Source organism: Antedon mediterranea, chromosome 7 (assembly GCF_964355755.1).
Source record: "Antedon mediterranea chromosome 7, ecAntMedi1.1, whole genome shotgun sequence".
Taxonomy (NCBI): Eukaryota; Metazoa; Echinodermata; class Crinoidea; order Comatulida; family Antedonidae; genus Antedon; species Antedon mediterranea.
In genome coordinates this window covers 9,949,467-9,964,013 of record NC_092676.1, presented here as the reverse complement: position 1 = coordinate 9,964,013, position 14,547 = coordinate 9,949,467, and the positions used below count along the sequence as shown (strand labels likewise).

Here is a 14,547-nt window from a genome sequence, read left to right as displayed (position 1 = left end):
TGTGGCAGGCGAGATTTCTAAAACAGAACAACCGATGCTACATGTATATGCTTTATTATCACCGGTCATTTATAGGTTAGCTTTGATATAATTCCATTACAAAAAACTGCATCGGCCGGGAGTTAAACCCGGGTCCTCTGCGTGGCAGGCGAGAATTCTACCACTGAACCACCGAAGCTAGCTGTATATGATTTATACTCACTGGTCAGTCCTAGGTCAGCTTTAATATTGTTCCATTCTAAAAATGCATCGTCCGGGAATTTTACACGGATCCACGTGTGGCAGAACCACCGACGCTACACGTGTGGTTAGCTTTGATATTGTTCCATTATAAAAATGCATCGGCCGGGAATTTTACCCGGATACGTATGGCAGGCGAGAATTCTAAAACGGAACCACACGTGCTACACGTGTATAGTTCATAATCACCGGTCATTTATAGGGCAGCTTTAATATTATTCAATTCTAAAAATGCATCGGCCGGGAATTTGAAAAGGGTCCCCCGCGTGGCAGGCGAGAATTCTATCACTGAACCACCGATGCTACACGTATATGTTTTGCAATCACCGGTCATTATAGGTGAGCTTCGATATGTGGCACATGCAAGCGAAACCAGACATAAGTCGAAATTTTCAAAATTGAGATTTCTACAAATACTGAAACTACATAATCCAAGATTTAAAATGCTGAAAAAATATCTTGATACCATGTCTACTTCCAAAGATATCTTAGTCTAAAGTTTTGGTTGTTACAATCAGTGTTTTGAGAAAAATGCTTTTAAAGTTAAGTAACAGGAAACGACAACTACAAAAAAATAAACAGGACGTCTAAGTTTAAGCCTTAGCAAAAGGGTATTCTAATTGTTTTATTTCAATGAAACTTCGCACCTTCCTTAATTAACTATTGTTCTATTATTATGCAAAATTTTCATTGAAATTAACTCAATGGAACACTTTCAATTTAAGCATAAAACATGATAGGTTTTATGAAAATCATTCATAATTTACACTATCTTTTTAACCAACATACTACACGAAATCTTAAAATGTATCTATTTATTTGTCTCAAAATAGAAAAACACCAAGGTAATGTAAATAAATATTGTTTCAGCTATTATTTTCTGTAAAAATTAAAAAATGTAATTTTTCAGCCTTTTAATGTTTTTGGTTGTTTCTCCAAATCTACAAATGCAACTTATGTCCGATTTCGCTTGCATGTGCCACATATTGTTCCATTATAAAAATGCATCGGCTGGAAATTTTACCCGGATTCCACGTGTGGCAGGCGAGATTTCTAAAACAGAACCACCGATGCTACACGTGTATAGTTCATAATCACCGGTCATTTATAGGTCAGCTTTGATATTATTCCATTCTAAAAATGCATCGGCCGGGAATTTAACCCGGGTGCCCCGCATGGCAGGCGAAAATTCTACCACTGAACCACCGATGCTACACGAATATGTTTCATAATCACTGGTCAGTCCTAGGTCACCTTTGATATTATTCCATTATAAAAATGCACCATCCGTGAATTGAACCCGAGTCCCCCGCGTGGCAGGCGAGAATTCTATCACTGAACCACCGATGCTACACGAATATGCTTCATAAGGCCTAAAAAAAAAAAAAAATTTGTTTTCTGTCAAGTTTTTGTTTTGGTAGGGGGGGGGGGGGGCGGGTGGAAAAAAGTTTTTTTTTTTTTTTTTTTTAATGTTAATTTCTCTGTTAATTGTACGTGAATTTGAGAGTAACAAAACACACTGAATAAAACAACGAGCTCAAACATCTATTCATAATTTGTTTCACACTTTAATTCTGTTTTGGGCGCGTTAGGCCCCGTGTCTAAACTAGCCTAGGCTAGGCCTACTACACAGAAGGTCGTTGTTAGCAGGCCTAATTAAATATTTTAGAAGTTAGTGTACCGTATATTTCGGTGTATAAGTCGCACCTGTGTATAAGACGCACCCCTAACTGAGAGTAAAATATCGGTATTTTGTATATCGTCGATGTATAAGACGGCCGCGCCCAGCCTCAACATGAAGGGAAGTCCCCCATTCTGTCAGTTCTTTCTAACTTGTTATTCATGAGTTTCGCACCCGCAACATCGAGTGCATGACCGCACGTGTGTGTGGGCTAGCCTCGCTCGATTTATCGAGAGGCGCACGTTTTCACGGACAATCGTATTCGATTAGTATCTATGTATCCTAGAAGTGTGTACGCTAGGTCTATGCTATAATCAACTGGAGAATATACTAGTCGAATACTGTACACCATGTGGTTGCCAAGAAGGGCTGGGGGTACGACGGTCGTGCATATAACTATAATACTATTCCAATCGTAAACGTTTACAAATGAAATTTTATCGGAGCGCCTAAAACAGCTCCATATAATGAACAAATCTTGTCATCATATTTAGTACAAAATCACGCTAAAATGCCTAGAAAACTAGCAGGTTGCTGTTACGCTAGTACACTGTAGCTAGGCTAGGCCTACTCTTTAGTAATACTTATAGGCCTAGGCTAGGCCTAGTAGGCCTTACCTTAAAAAGCCCAGGCCTAGCCAACGAGGTGGCGATATCTGTGTGTTGAGGCATTTATGTTCGGTGTATAAGGTTAAATTTGCGTGTCAAAAGTGCGATTATACACCGAAATATACGCTACGTTATTATTTTTATTGTTTCATCCTCACACACTCGATTTTTAAACCTTTTCGGCCAAAAAAAATCATAAAAAAACTTTTTTTTTAAAAGCGCCCTCAACGTAAACAAATTTTTTTCTTATCTCCGCCCCAAATTTTTGGCGAAATTAGGGGCGGCGGATGACAGCAAACAAACTATTTTTTTTTAGGTCTAATCACTGGTCAGTCCTAGGTCACTGAACAACCGATGCTAAACGAATATGCTTCATAATCACTGGTAATTCATAGGTCACCTTTTATATTATTCCATTATAAAAATGCATCGGCCGAGAATTGAACCAAGGTCACCCGCGTGGCAGGCGAGAATTCTACCACTGAACCACCGATGCTACACGAATATGCTTCATAATCACTGGTCAGTACTAGGTCACATTTGATATTATTCCATTATAAAAATGCATCGGCCGGGAATTGAACCCGGGTCCCCCGCGTGGCAGGCGAGAATTCTACCACTGAACGACTGATGCTTCACGAACATGCTTCATAATCATTGGTCAGTCCTGGGTCACCTTTGATATTATTCCATTCTAAAAATGCATCGGCCGGGAATTGAACCCGGGTCCCCCGCGTGGCAGGCGAGAATTCTACCACTGAACCACCGATGCTACACGAATATGCTTCATAATCACTGGTCAGTCCTAGGTCAGCTTTGATATTATTCCATTATAAAAATGCATCGGCCGGGAATTGAACCCGGGTCCCCCGCGTGGCAGGCGAGAATTCTACCACTGAACCACCGATGCTACACGTATATGTTTTATAATCACCGGTCATTATAGGAGAGCGTCGATATTGTTCCATTATAAAAATGCATCGGCTGGAAATTTTACCCGGATTCTACGTGTGGCAGGCGAGATTTCTAAAACAGAACCACTGATGCTGCACGTGTATAGTTCATAATCACCGGTAATTTATAAGTCAGCTTTGATATTATTCCATTGCATCGGCCGAGAATTGAACCCGTATCCGGCGCGTGGCAGGTGAGAATTCTACCACTGAACCACCGATGCCACACGAATATGCTTCATAATCACTGGTCAGTCCTAGGTCAGCTTTGATATTATTCCATTATAAAAATGCATCGGCCGGGAATTGAACCCGGGTCCCCCGCGTGGCAGGCGAGAATTCTACCACTGAACCACCGATGCTACACGTATATGTTTTATAATCACCGGTCATTATAGGAGAGCGTCGATATTGTTCCATTATAAAAATGCATCGGCTGGAAATTTTACCCGGATTCTACGTGTGGCAGGCGAGATTTCTAAAACAGAACCACTGATGCTGCACGTGTATAGTTCATAATCACCGGTAATTTATAAGTCAGCTTTGATATTATTCCATTGCATCGGCCGAGAATTGAACCCGTATCCGGCGCGTGGCAGGCGAGAATTCTACCACTGAACCACCGACGCCACACGAATATGCTTCATAATCACTGGTCAGTCCTAGGTCACCTTTGATATTATTCCATTCTAAAAATGCATCGGCCGGGAATTGAACCCGGGTCCCCCGCGTGGCAGGCGAGAATTCTACCACTGAATCACCGATGCTACACGAATATGCTTCATAATCACTGGTCAGTCCTAGTTCAGCTTTGATATTATTCCATTATAAAAATGCATCGGCCGGGAATTGAACCCGGGTCCCCCGCGTGGCAGGCGAGAATTCTACCACTGAACCACCGATGCTACACGTATATGTTTTATAATCACCGGTCATTATAGGAGAGCGTCGATATTGTTCCATTATAAAAATGCATCGGCTGGAAATTTTACCCGGATTCTACGTGTGGCAGGCGAGATTTCTAAAACAGAACCACTGATGCTACACGTGTATAGTTCATAATCACCGGTAATTTATAAGTCAGCTTTGATATTATTCCATTACAAAACTGCATCGACCGGGAATTGAACCCGGATCCGGCGCGTGGCAGGCGAGAATTCTACCACTGAACCACCGATGCCACACGAATATGCTTCATAATCACTGGTCAGTCCTAGGTCACCTTTGATATTATTCCATTCTAAAAATACATCGGCCGGGAATTGAACCCGGGTCCCCCGCGTGGCAGGCGAGAATACTACCACTGATCCACCGATGCTACACGAATATGCTTCATAATAACTGGTCAGTTCCAGGTCACCTTTGATATTATTCCATTATAAAAATGCACCAGCCGTGAATTGAACCCGGGTCCCCCGCGTGGCAGGCGAGAATTCTATCACTGAACCACCGATGCTACACGTATATGTTTTATAATCACCGGTCATTATAGGAGAGCGTCGATATTGTTCCATTATAAAAATGCATCGGCTGGAAATTTTACCCGGATTCTACGTGTGGCAGGCGAGATTTCTAAAACAGAACCACTGATGCTACACGTGTATAGTTCATAATCACCGGTAATTTATAAGTCAGCTTTGATATTATTCCATTACAAAACTGCATCGACCGGGAATTGAACCCGGATCCGGCGCGTGGCAGGCGAGAATTCTACCACTGAACCACCGATGCCACACGAATATGCTTCATAATCACTGGTCAGTCCTAGGTCACCTTTGATATTATTCCATTCTAAAAATACATCGGCCGGGAATTGAACCCGGGTCCCCCGCGTGGCAGGCGAGAATACTACCACTGATCCACCGATGCTACACGAATATGCTTCATAATAACTGGTTAGTTCCAGGTCACCTTTGATATTATTCCATTATAAAAATGCACCAGCCGTGAATTGAACCCGGGTCCCCCGCGTGGCAGGCGAGAATTCTATCACTGAACCACCGATGCTACACGTATATGTTTTATAATCACCGGTCATTATAGGAGAGCGTCGATATTGTTCCATTATAAAAATGCATCGGCTGGAAATTTTACCCGGATTCTACGTGTGGCAGGCGAGATTTCTAAAACAGAACCACTGCTGATGCTGCACGTGTATAGTTCATAATCACCGGTAATTTATAAGTCAGCTTTGATATTATTCCATTACAAAACTGCATCGGCCGGGAATTGAACCCGGATCCGGCGCGTGGCAGGCAGGCGAGAATTCTACCACGATGCTACACGAATATGCTTCATAATCACTGGTCAGTCCTAGGTTACCTTTGATATTATTCCATTATAAAAATGCATCGGCCGGGAATTGAACCCGGGTCCCCCGCGTGGCAGGCGAGAATTCTACCACTGAACCACCGATGCTACACGAATATGCTTCATAATCACTGGTCAGTCCTAGGTCAGCTTTGATATTATTACATTATAAAAATGCATCGGCCGGGAATTGAACCCGGGTCCCCCGCGTGGCAGGCGAGAATTCTACCACTGAACCACCGATGCTACACGTATATGTTTTATAATTACCGGTCATTATAGGAGAGCGTCGATATTGTTCCATTATAAAAATGCATCGGCTGGAAATTTTACCCGGATTCTACGTGTGGCAGGCGAGATTTCTAAAACAGAACCACTGATGCTGCACGTGTATAGTTCATAATCGCCGGTAATTTATAAGTCAGCTTTGATATTATTCCATTGCATCGGCCGAGAATTGAACCCGGATCCGGCGCGTGGCAGGCGAGAATTCTACCACTGAACCACCGATGCCACACGAATATGCTTCATAATCACTGGTCAGTCCTAGGTCACCTTTGATATTATTCCATTCTAAAAATTCATCGGCCGGGAATTGAACCCGGGTCCCCCGCGTGGCAGGCGAGAATTCTACCACTGAACCACCGATGCTACACGAATATGCTTCATAATCACTGGTCAGTCCTAGTTTAGCTTTGATATTATTCCATTATAAAAATGCATCGGCCGGGAATTGAACCCGGGTCCCCCGCGTGGCAGGCGAGAATTCTACCACTGAACCACCGATGCTACACGTATATGTTTTATAATCACCGGTCATTATAGGAGAGCGTCGATATTGTTCCATTATAAAAATGCATCGGCTGGAAATTTTACCCGGATTCTACCTGTGGCAGGCGAGATTTCTAAAACAGAACCACTGCTGCTGCACGTGTATAGTTCATAATCACCGGTAATTTATAAGTCAGCTTTGATATTATTCCATTGCATCGGCCGGGAATTGAACCCGGATCCGGCGCGTGGCAGGCAAGAATTCTACCACTGAACCACCGATGCCACACGAATATGCTTCATAATCACTGGTCAGTCCTAGGTCACCTTTGATATTATTCCATTCTAAAAATGCATCGGCCGGGAATTGAACCCGGGTCCCTCGCGTGGCAGGCGAGAATTCTACCACTGAACCACCGATGCTACACGAATATGCTTCATAATCACTGGTCAGTCCTAGTTCAGCTTTGATATTATTCCATTATAAAAATGCATCGGCCGGGAATTGAACCCGGGTCCCCCGCGTGGCAGGCGAGAATTCTACCACTGAACCACCGATGCTACACGTATATGTTTTATAATCACCGGTCATTATAGGAGAGCGTCGATATTGTTCCATTATAAAAATGCATCGGCTGGAAATTTTACCCGGATTCTACGTGTGGCAGGCGAGATTTCTAAAACAGAACCACTGATGCTACACGTGTATAGTTCATAATCACCGGTAATTTATAAGTCAGCTTTGATATTATTCCATTACAAAACTGCATCGACCGGGAATTGAACCCGGATTCTACCTGTGGCAGGCGAAATTTCTAAAACAGAACCACTGCTGCTGCACGTGTATAGTTCATAATCACCGGTAATTTATAAGTCAGCTTTGATATTATTCCATTGCATCGGCCGGGAATTGAACCCGGATCCGGCGCGTGGCAGGCGAGAATTCTACCACTGAACCACCGATGCCACACGAATATGCTTGGTAGGCGAGAATACCCGCGTGGTAGGCGAGAATACTACCACTGATCTACCGATGCTACACGAATATGCTTCATAATAACTGGTCAGTTCCAGGTCACCTTTGATATTATTCCATTATAAAAATGCACCAGCCGTGAATTGAACCCGGGTCCCCCGCGTGGCAGGCGAGAATTCTATCACTGAACCACCGATGCTACACGTATATGTTTTATAATCACCGGTCATTATAGGAGAGCGTCGATATTGTTCCATTATAAAAATGCATCGGCTGGAAATTTTACCCGGATTCTACGTGTGGCAGGCGAGATTTCTAAAACAGAACCACTGATGCTGCACGTGTATAGTTCATAATCACCGGTAATTTATAAGTCAGCTTTGATATTATTCCATTGCATCGGCCGAGAATTGAACCCGTATCCGGCGCGTGGCAGGTGAGAATTCTACCACTGAACCACCGATGCCACACGAATATGCTTCATAATCACTGGTCAGTCCTAGGTCAGCTTTGATATTATTCCATTATAAAAATGCATCGGCCGGGAATTGAACCCGGGTCCCCCGCGTGGCAGGCGAGAATTCTACCACTGAACCACCGATGCTACACGTATATGTTTTATAATCACCGGTCATTATAGGAGAGCGTCGATATTGTTCCATTATAAAAATGCATCGGCTGGAAATTTTACCCGGATTCTACGTGTGGCAGGCGAGATTTCTAAAACAGAACCACTGATGCTGCACGTGTATAGTTCATAATCACCGGTAATTTATAAGTCAGCTTTGATATTATTCCATTGCATCGGCCGAGAATTGAACCCGTATCCGGCGCGTGGCAGGCGAGAATTCTACCACTGAACCACCGACGCCACACGAATATGCTTCATAATCACTGGTCAGTCCTAGGTCACCTTTGATATTATTCCATTCTAAAAATGCATCGGCCGGGAATTGAACCCGGGTCCCCCGCGTGGCAGGCGAGAATTCTACCACTGAATCACCGATGCTACACGAATATGCTTCATAATCACTGGTCAGTCCTAGTTCAGCTTTGATATTATTCCATTATAAAAATGCATCGGCCGGGAATTGAACCCGGGTCCCCCGCGTGGCAGGCGAGAATTCTACCACTGAACCACCGATGCTACACGTATATGTTTTATAATCACCGGTCATTATAGGAGAGCGTCGATATTGTTCCATTATAAAAATGCATCGGCTGGAAATTTTACCCGGATTCTACGTGTGGCAGGCGAGATTTCTAAAACAGAACCACTGATGCTACACGTGTATAGTTCATAATCACCGGTAATTTATAAGTCAGCTTTGATATTATTCCATTACAAAACTGCATCGACCGGGAATTGAACCCGGATCCGGCGCGTGGCAGGCGAGAATTCTACCACTGAACCACCGATGCCACACGAATATGCTTCATAATCACTGGTCAGTCCTAGGTCACCTTTGATATTATTCCATTCTAAAAATACATCGGCCGGGAATTGAACCCGGGTCCCCCGCGTGGCAGGCGAGAATACTACCACTGATCCACCGATGCTACACGAATATGCTTCATAATAACTGGTCAGTTCCAGGTCACCTTTGATATTATTCCATTATAAAAATGCACCAGCCGTGAATTGAACCCGGGTCCCCCGCGTGGCAGGCGAGAATTCTATCACTGAACCACCGATGCTACACGTATATGTTTTATAATCACCGGTCATTATAGGAGAGCGTCGATATTGTTCCATTATAAAAATGCATCGGCTGGAAATTTTACCCGGATTCTACGTGTGGCAGGCGAGATTTCTAAAACAGAACCACTGATGCTACACGTGTATAGTTCATAATCACCGGTAATTTATAAGTCAGCTTTGATATTATTCCATTACAAAACTGCATCGACCGGGAATTGAACCCGGATCCGGCGCGTGGCAGGCGAGAATTCTACCACTGAACCACCGATGCCACACGAATATGCTTCATAATCACTGGTCAGTCCTAGGTCACCTTTGATATTATTCCATTCTAAAAATACATCGGCCGGGAATTGAACCCGGGTCCCCCGCGTGGCAGGCGAGAATACTACCACTGATCCACCGATGCTACACGAATATGCTTCATAATAACTGGTTAGTTCCAGGTCACCTTTGATATTATTCCATTATAAAAATGCACCAGCCGTGAATTGAACCCGGGTCCCCCGCGTGGCAGGCGAGAATTCTATCACTGAACCACCGATGCTACACGTATATGTTTTATAATCACCGGTCATTATAGGAGAGCGTCGATATTGTTCCATTATAAAAATGCATCGGCTGGAAATTTTACCCGGATTCTACGTGTGGCAGGCGAGATTTCTAAAACAGAACCACTGCTGATGCTGCACGTGTATAGTTCATAATCACCGGTAATTTATAAGTCAGCTTTGATATTATTCCATTACAAAACTGCATCGGCCGGGAATTGAACCCGGATCCGGCGCGTGGCAGGCAGGCGAGAATTCTACCACGATGCTACACGAATATGCTTCATAATCACTGGTCAGTCCTAGGTTACCTTTGATATTATTCCATTATAAAAATGCATCGGCCGGGAATTGAACCCGGGTCCCCCGCGTGGCAGGCGAGAATTCTACCACTGAACCACCGATGCTACACGAATATGCTTCATAATCACTGGTCAGTCCTAGGTCAGCTTTGATATTATTACATTATAAAAATGCATCGGCCGGGAATTGAACCCGGGTCCCCCGCGTGGCAGGCGAGAATTCTACCACTGAACCACCGATGCTACACGTATATGTTTTATAATTACCGGTCATTATAGGAGAGCGTCGATATTGTTCCATTATAAAAATGCATCGGCTGGAAATTTTACCCGGATTCTACGTGTGGCAGGCGAGATTTCTAAAACAGAACCACTGATGCTGCACGTGTATAGTTCATAATCGCCGGTAATTTATAAGTCAGCTTTGATATTATTCCATTGCATCGGCCGAGAATTGAACCCGGATCCGGCGCGTGGCAGGCGAGAATTCTACCACTGAACCACCGATGCCACACGAATATGCTTCATAATCACTGGTCAGTCCTAGGTCACCTTTGATATTATTCCATTCTAAAAATTCATCGGCCGGGAATTGAACCCGGGTCCCCCGCGTGGCAGGCGAGAATTCTACCACTGAACCACCGATGCTACACGAATATGCTTCATAATCACTGGTCAGTCCTAGTTTAGCTTTGATATTATTCCATTATAAAAATGCATCGGCCGGGAATTGAACCCGGGTCCCCCGCGTGGCAGGCGAGAATTCTACCACTGAACCACCGATGCTACACGTATATGTTTTATAATCACCGGTCATTATAGGAGAGCGTCGATATTGTTCCATTATAAAAATGCATCGGCTGGAAATTTTACCCGGATTCTACCTGTGGCAGGCGAGATTTCTAAAACAGAACCACTGCTGCTGCACGTGTATAGTTCATAATCACCGGTAATTTATAAGTCAGCTTTGATATTATTCCATTGCATCGGCCGGGAATTGAACCCGGATCCGGCGCGTGGCAGGCAAGAATTCTACCACTGAACCACCGATGCCACACGAATATGCTTCATAATCACTGGTCAGTCCTAGGTCACCTTTGATATTATTCCATTCTAAAAATGCATCGGCCGGGAATTGAACCCGGGTCCCTCGCGTGGCAGGCGAGAATTCTACCACTGAACCACCGATGCTACACGAATATGCTTCATAATCACTGGTCAGTCCTAGTTCAGCTTTGATATTATTCCATTATAAAAATGCATCGGCCGGGAATTGAACCCGGGTCCCCCGCGTGGCAGGCGAGAATTCTACCACTGAACCACCGATGCTACACGTATATGTTTTATAATCACCGGTCATTATAGGAGAGCGTCGATATTGTTCCATTATAAAAATGCATCGGCTGGAAATTTTACCCGGATTCTACGTGTGGCAGGCGAGATTTCTAAAACAGAACCACTGATGCTACACGTGTATAGTTCATAATCACCGGTAATTTATAAGTCAGCTTTGATATTATTCCATTACAAAACTGCATCGACCGGGAATTGAACCCGGATTCTACCTGTGGCAGGCGAAATTTCTAAAACAGAACCACTGCTGCTGCACGTGTATAGTTCATAATCACCGGTAATTTATAAGTCAGCTTTGATATTATTCCATTGCATCGGCCGGGAATTGAACCCGGATCCGGCGCGTGGCAGGCGAGAATTCTACCACTGAACCACCGATGCCACACGAATATGCTTGGTAGGCGAGAATACCCGCGTGGTAGGCGAGAATACTACCACTGATCTACCGATGCTACACGAATATGCTTCATAATAACTGGTCAGTTCCAGGTCACCTTTGATATTATTCCATTATAAAAATGCACCAGCCGTGAATTGAACCCGGGTCCCCCGCGTGGCAGGCGAGAATTCTATCACTGAACCACCGATGCTACACGTATATGTTTTATAATCACCGGTCATTATAGGAGAGCGTCGATATTGTTCCATTATAAAAATGCATCGGCTGGAAATTTTACCCGGATTCTACGTGTGGCAGGCGAGATTTCTAAAACAGAACAACCGATGCTACATGTATATGCTTTATTATCACCGGTCATTTATAGGTTAGCTTTGATATAATTCCATTACAAAAAACTGCATCGGCCGGGAATTGAACCCGGGTCCCCCGCGTGGCAGGCGAGAATTCTACCACTGAACCACCGAAGCTAGCTGTATATGATTTATACTCACTGGTCAGTCCTAGGTCAGCTTTAATATTGTTCCATTCTAAAAATGCATCGTCCGGGAATTTTACACGGATCCACGTGTGGCAGAACCACCGACGCTACACGTGTGGTTAGCTTTGATATTGTTCCATTATAAAAATGCATCGGCCGGGAATTTTACCCGGATACGTATGGCAGGCGAGAATTCTAAAACGGAACCACACGTGCTACACGTGTATAGTTCATAATCACCGGTCATTTATAGGGCAGCTTTAATATTATTCAATTCTAAAAATGCATCGGCCGGGAATTTGAAAAGGGTCCCCCGCGTGGCAGGCGAGAATTCTATCACTGAACCACCGATGCTACACGTATATGTTTTGCAATCACCGGTCATTATAGGTGAGCTTCGATATGTGGCACATGCAAGCGAAACCAGACATAAGTCGAAATTTTCAAAATTGAGATTTCTACAAATACTGAAACTACATAATCCAAGATTTAAAATGCTGAAAAAATATCTTGATACCATGTCTACTTCCAAAGATATCTTAGTCTAAAGTTTTGGTTGTTACAATCAGTGTTTTGAGAAAAATGCTTTTAAAGTTAAGTAACAGGAAACGACAACTACAAAAAAATAAACAGGACGTCTAAGTTTAAGCCTTAGCAAAAGGGTATTCTAATTGTTTTATTTCAATGAAACTTCGCACCTTCCTTAATTAACTATTGTTCTATTATTATGCAAAATTTTCATTGAAATTAACTCAATGGAACACTTTCAATTTAAGCATAAAACATGATAGGTTTTATGAAAATCATTCATAATTTACACTATCTTTTTAACCAACATACTACACGAAATCTTAAAATGTATCTATTTATTTGTCTCAAAATAGAAAAACACCAAGGTAATGTAAATAAATATTGTTTCAGCTATTATTTTCTGTAAAAATTAAAAAATGTAATTTTTCAGCCTTTTAATGTTTTTGGTTGTTTCTCCAAATCTACAAATGCAACTTATGTCCGATTTCGCTTGCATGTGCCACATATTGTTCCATTATAAAAATGCATCGGCTGGAAATTTTACCCGGATTCCACGTGTGGCAGGCGAGATTTCTAAAACAGAACCACCGATGCTACACGTGTATAGTTCATAATCACCGGTCATTTATAGGTCAGCTTTGATATTATTCCATTCTAAAAATGCATCGGCCGGGAATTTAACCCGGGTGCCCCGCATGGCAGGCGAAAATTCTACCACTGAACCACCGATGCTACACGAATATGTTTCATAATCACTGGTCAGTCCTAGGTCACCTTTGATATTATTCCATTATAAAAATGCACCAGCCGTGAATTGAACCCGAGTCCCCCGCGTGGCAGGCGAGAATTCTATCACTGAACCACCGATGCTACACGAATATGCTTCATAAGGCCTAAAAAAAAAAAAAATTTGTTTTCTGTCAAGTTTTTGTTTTGGTAGGGGGGGGGGGGGCGGGTGGAAAAAAGTTTTTTTTTTTTTTTTTTTTAATGTTAATTTCTCTGTTAATTGTACGTGAATTTGAGAGTAACAAAACACACTGAATAAAACAACGAGCTCAAACATCTATTCATAATTTGTTTCACACTTTAATTCTGTTTTGGGCGCGTTAGGCCCCGTGTCTAAACTAGCCTAGGCTAGGCCTACTACACAGAAGGTCGTTGTTAGCAGGCCTAATTAAATATTTTAGAAGTTAGTGTACCGTATATTTCGGTGTATAAGTCGCACCTGTGTATAAGACGCACCCCTAACTGAGAGTAAAATATCGGTATTTTGTATATCGTCGATGTATAAGACGGCCGCGCCCAGCCTCAACATGAAGGGAAGTCCCCCATTCTGTCAGTTCTTTCTAACTTGTTATTCATGAGTTTCGCACCCGCAACATCGAGTGCATGACCGCACGTGTGTGTGGGCTAGCCTCGCTCGATTTATCGAGAGGCGCACGTTTTCACGGACAATCGTATTCGATTAGTATCTATGTATCCTAGAAGTGTGTACGCTAGGTCTATGCTATAATCAACTGGAGAATATACTAGTCGAATACTGTACACCATGTGGTTGCCAAGAAGGGCTGGGGGTACGACGGTCGTGCATATAACTATAATACTATTCCAATCGTAAACGTTTACAAATGAAATTTTATCGGAGCGCCTAAAACAGCTCCATATAATGAACAAATCTTGTCATCATATTT

The 14,547-nt window shown here is 43.1% G+C and overlaps 40 non-coding genes across 40 annotated transcripts; all 40 read right to left on the bottom strand.

Moving 5' to 3' along the window:
* Positions 1-1,381: 1,381 nt before the first annotated feature.
* Trnag-gcc (transfer RNA glycine (anticodon GCC)) lies at positions 1,382-1,452 on the bottom strand. The gene has a single exon. It is a non-coding gene; the product is annotated as a tRNA-Gly (tRNA).
* A 1,640-nt stretch (positions 1,453-3,092) lies between these two features.
* Positions 3,093-3,163, bottom strand: Trnag-gcc (transfer RNA glycine (anticodon GCC)). The gene has a single exon. It is a non-coding gene; the product is annotated as a tRNA-Gly (tRNA).
* A 67-nt stretch (positions 3,164-3,230) lies between these two features.
* On the bottom strand, positions 3,231-3,301 carry Trnag-gcc (transfer RNA glycine (anticodon GCC)). Its single transcript has one exon. It is a non-coding gene; the product is annotated as a tRNA-Gly (tRNA).
* A 67-nt stretch (positions 3,302-3,368) lies between these two features.
* Positions 3,369-3,439, bottom strand: Trnag-gcc (transfer RNA glycine (anticodon GCC)). The gene has a single exon. It is a non-coding gene; the product is annotated as a tRNA-Gly (tRNA).
* A 334-nt stretch (positions 3,440-3,773) lies between these two features.
* On the bottom strand, positions 3,774-3,844 carry Trnag-gcc (transfer RNA glycine (anticodon GCC)). Its single transcript has one exon. It is a non-coding gene; the product is annotated as a tRNA-Gly (tRNA).
* A 334-nt stretch (positions 3,845-4,178) lies between these two features.
* On the bottom strand, positions 4,179-4,249 carry Trnag-gcc (transfer RNA glycine (anticodon GCC)). The gene has a single exon. It is a non-coding gene; the product is annotated as a tRNA-Gly (tRNA).
* A 67-nt stretch (positions 4,250-4,316) lies between these two features.
* On the bottom strand, positions 4,317-4,387 carry Trnag-gcc (transfer RNA glycine (anticodon GCC)). The gene has a single exon. It is a non-coding gene; the product is annotated as a tRNA-Gly (tRNA).
* A 204-nt stretch (positions 4,388-4,591) lies between these two features.
* On the bottom strand, positions 4,592-4,662 carry Trnag-gcc (transfer RNA glycine (anticodon GCC)). Its single transcript has one exon. It is a non-coding gene; the product is annotated as a tRNA-Gly (tRNA).
* Positions 4,663-4,867: 205 nt separating this feature from the next.
* Trnag-gcc (transfer RNA glycine (anticodon GCC)) lies at positions 4,868-4,938 on the bottom strand. Its single transcript has one exon. It is a non-coding gene; the product is annotated as a tRNA-Gly (tRNA).
* Positions 4,939-5,142: 204 nt separating this feature from the next.
* Trnag-gcc (transfer RNA glycine (anticodon GCC)) lies at positions 5,143-5,213 on the bottom strand. Its single transcript has one exon. It is a non-coding gene; the product is annotated as a tRNA-Gly (tRNA).
* Positions 5,214-5,418: 205 nt separating this feature from the next.
* Positions 5,419-5,489, bottom strand: Trnag-gcc (transfer RNA glycine (anticodon GCC)). Its single transcript has one exon. It is a non-coding gene; the product is annotated as a tRNA-Gly (tRNA).
* Positions 5,490-5,829: 340 nt separating this feature from the next.
* On the bottom strand, positions 5,830-5,900 carry Trnag-gcc (transfer RNA glycine (anticodon GCC)). Its single transcript has one exon. It is a non-coding gene; the product is annotated as a tRNA-Gly (tRNA).
* A 67-nt stretch (positions 5,901-5,967) lies between these two features.
* Trnag-gcc (transfer RNA glycine (anticodon GCC)) lies at positions 5,968-6,038 on the bottom strand. The gene has a single exon. It is a non-coding gene; the product is annotated as a tRNA-Gly (tRNA).
* A 196-nt stretch (positions 6,039-6,234) lies between these two features.
* Positions 6,235-6,305, bottom strand: Trnag-gcc (transfer RNA glycine (anticodon GCC)). The gene has a single exon. It is a non-coding gene; the product is annotated as a tRNA-Gly (tRNA).
* Positions 6,306-6,372: 67 nt separating this feature from the next.
* Positions 6,373-6,443, bottom strand: Trnag-gcc (transfer RNA glycine (anticodon GCC)). The gene has a single exon. It is a non-coding gene; the product is annotated as a tRNA-Gly (tRNA).
* Positions 6,444-6,510: 67 nt separating this feature from the next.
* Trnag-gcc (transfer RNA glycine (anticodon GCC)) lies at positions 6,511-6,581 on the bottom strand. The gene has a single exon. It is a non-coding gene; the product is annotated as a tRNA-Gly (tRNA).
* A 196-nt stretch (positions 6,582-6,777) lies between these two features.
* Positions 6,778-6,848, bottom strand: Trnag-gcc (transfer RNA glycine (anticodon GCC)). The gene has a single exon. It is a non-coding gene; the product is annotated as a tRNA-Gly (tRNA).
* Positions 6,849-6,915: 67 nt separating this feature from the next.
* Positions 6,916-6,986, bottom strand: Trnag-gcc (transfer RNA glycine (anticodon GCC)). The gene has a single exon. It is a non-coding gene; the product is annotated as a tRNA-Gly (tRNA).
* Positions 6,987-7,053: 67 nt separating this feature from the next.
* Positions 7,054-7,124, bottom strand: Trnag-gcc (transfer RNA glycine (anticodon GCC)). The gene has a single exon. It is a non-coding gene; the product is annotated as a tRNA-Gly (tRNA).
* A 334-nt stretch (positions 7,125-7,458) lies between these two features.
* Positions 7,459-7,529, bottom strand: Trnag-gcc (transfer RNA glycine (anticodon GCC)). Its single transcript has one exon. It is a non-coding gene; the product is annotated as a tRNA-Gly (tRNA).
* A 138-nt stretch (positions 7,530-7,667) lies between these two features.
* Trnag-gcc (transfer RNA glycine (anticodon GCC)) lies at positions 7,668-7,738 on the bottom strand. Its single transcript has one exon. It is a non-coding gene; the product is annotated as a tRNA-Gly (tRNA).
* Positions 7,739-8,072: 334 nt separating this feature from the next.
* Positions 8,073-8,143, bottom strand: Trnag-gcc (transfer RNA glycine (anticodon GCC)). The gene has a single exon. It is a non-coding gene; the product is annotated as a tRNA-Gly (tRNA).
* Positions 8,144-8,477: 334 nt separating this feature from the next.
* Positions 8,478-8,548, bottom strand: Trnag-gcc (transfer RNA glycine (anticodon GCC)). Its single transcript has one exon. It is a non-coding gene; the product is annotated as a tRNA-Gly (tRNA).
* Positions 8,549-8,615: 67 nt separating this feature from the next.
* Trnag-gcc (transfer RNA glycine (anticodon GCC)) lies at positions 8,616-8,686 on the bottom strand. Its single transcript has one exon. It is a non-coding gene; the product is annotated as a tRNA-Gly (tRNA).
* A 204-nt stretch (positions 8,687-8,890) lies between these two features.
* Trnag-gcc (transfer RNA glycine (anticodon GCC)) lies at positions 8,891-8,961 on the bottom strand. Its single transcript has one exon. It is a non-coding gene; the product is annotated as a tRNA-Gly (tRNA).
* Positions 8,962-9,166: 205 nt separating this feature from the next.
* Trnag-gcc (transfer RNA glycine (anticodon GCC)) lies at positions 9,167-9,237 on the bottom strand. The gene has a single exon. It is a non-coding gene; the product is annotated as a tRNA-Gly (tRNA).
* Positions 9,238-9,441: 204 nt separating this feature from the next.
* Trnag-gcc (transfer RNA glycine (anticodon GCC)) lies at positions 9,442-9,512 on the bottom strand. Its single transcript has one exon. It is a non-coding gene; the product is annotated as a tRNA-Gly (tRNA).
* Positions 9,513-9,717: 205 nt separating this feature from the next.
* On the bottom strand, positions 9,718-9,788 carry Trnag-gcc (transfer RNA glycine (anticodon GCC)). The gene has a single exon. It is a non-coding gene; the product is annotated as a tRNA-Gly (tRNA).
* A 340-nt stretch (positions 9,789-10,128) lies between these two features.
* Positions 10,129-10,199, bottom strand: Trnag-gcc (transfer RNA glycine (anticodon GCC)). Its single transcript has one exon. It is a non-coding gene; the product is annotated as a tRNA-Gly (tRNA).
* Positions 10,200-10,266: 67 nt separating this feature from the next.
* Positions 10,267-10,337, bottom strand: Trnag-gcc (transfer RNA glycine (anticodon GCC)). Its single transcript has one exon. It is a non-coding gene; the product is annotated as a tRNA-Gly (tRNA).
* Positions 10,338-10,533: 196 nt separating this feature from the next.
* Trnag-gcc (transfer RNA glycine (anticodon GCC)) lies at positions 10,534-10,604 on the bottom strand. Its single transcript has one exon. It is a non-coding gene; the product is annotated as a tRNA-Gly (tRNA).
* A 67-nt stretch (positions 10,605-10,671) lies between these two features.
* On the bottom strand, positions 10,672-10,742 carry Trnag-gcc (transfer RNA glycine (anticodon GCC)). Its single transcript has one exon. It is a non-coding gene; the product is annotated as a tRNA-Gly (tRNA).
* A 67-nt stretch (positions 10,743-10,809) lies between these two features.
* Trnag-gcc (transfer RNA glycine (anticodon GCC)) lies at positions 10,810-10,880 on the bottom strand. The gene has a single exon. It is a non-coding gene; the product is annotated as a tRNA-Gly (tRNA).
* A 196-nt stretch (positions 10,881-11,076) lies between these two features.
* Positions 11,077-11,147, bottom strand: Trnag-gcc (transfer RNA glycine (anticodon GCC)). The gene has a single exon. It is a non-coding gene; the product is annotated as a tRNA-Gly (tRNA).
* A 67-nt stretch (positions 11,148-11,214) lies between these two features.
* Trnag-gcc (transfer RNA glycine (anticodon GCC)) lies at positions 11,215-11,285 on the bottom strand. The gene has a single exon. It is a non-coding gene; the product is annotated as a tRNA-Gly (tRNA).
* A 67-nt stretch (positions 11,286-11,352) lies between these two features.
* On the bottom strand, positions 11,353-11,423 carry Trnag-gcc (transfer RNA glycine (anticodon GCC)). Its single transcript has one exon. It is a non-coding gene; the product is annotated as a tRNA-Gly (tRNA).
* A 334-nt stretch (positions 11,424-11,757) lies between these two features.
* Positions 11,758-11,828, bottom strand: Trnag-gcc (transfer RNA glycine (anticodon GCC)). The gene has a single exon. It is a non-coding gene; the product is annotated as a tRNA-Gly (tRNA).
* Positions 11,829-11,966: 138 nt separating this feature from the next.
* Trnag-gcc (transfer RNA glycine (anticodon GCC)) lies at positions 11,967-12,037 on the bottom strand. Its single transcript has one exon. It is a non-coding gene; the product is annotated as a tRNA-Gly (tRNA).
* Positions 12,038-12,243: 206 nt separating this feature from the next.
* Positions 12,244-12,314, bottom strand: Trnag-gcc (transfer RNA glycine (anticodon GCC)). Its single transcript has one exon. It is a non-coding gene; the product is annotated as a tRNA-Gly (tRNA).
* Positions 12,315-13,517: 1,203 nt separating this feature from the next.
* On the bottom strand, positions 13,518-13,588 carry Trnag-gcc (transfer RNA glycine (anticodon GCC)). Its single transcript has one exon. It is a non-coding gene; the product is annotated as a tRNA-Gly (tRNA).
* Positions 13,589-14,547: the final 959 nt, after the last annotated feature.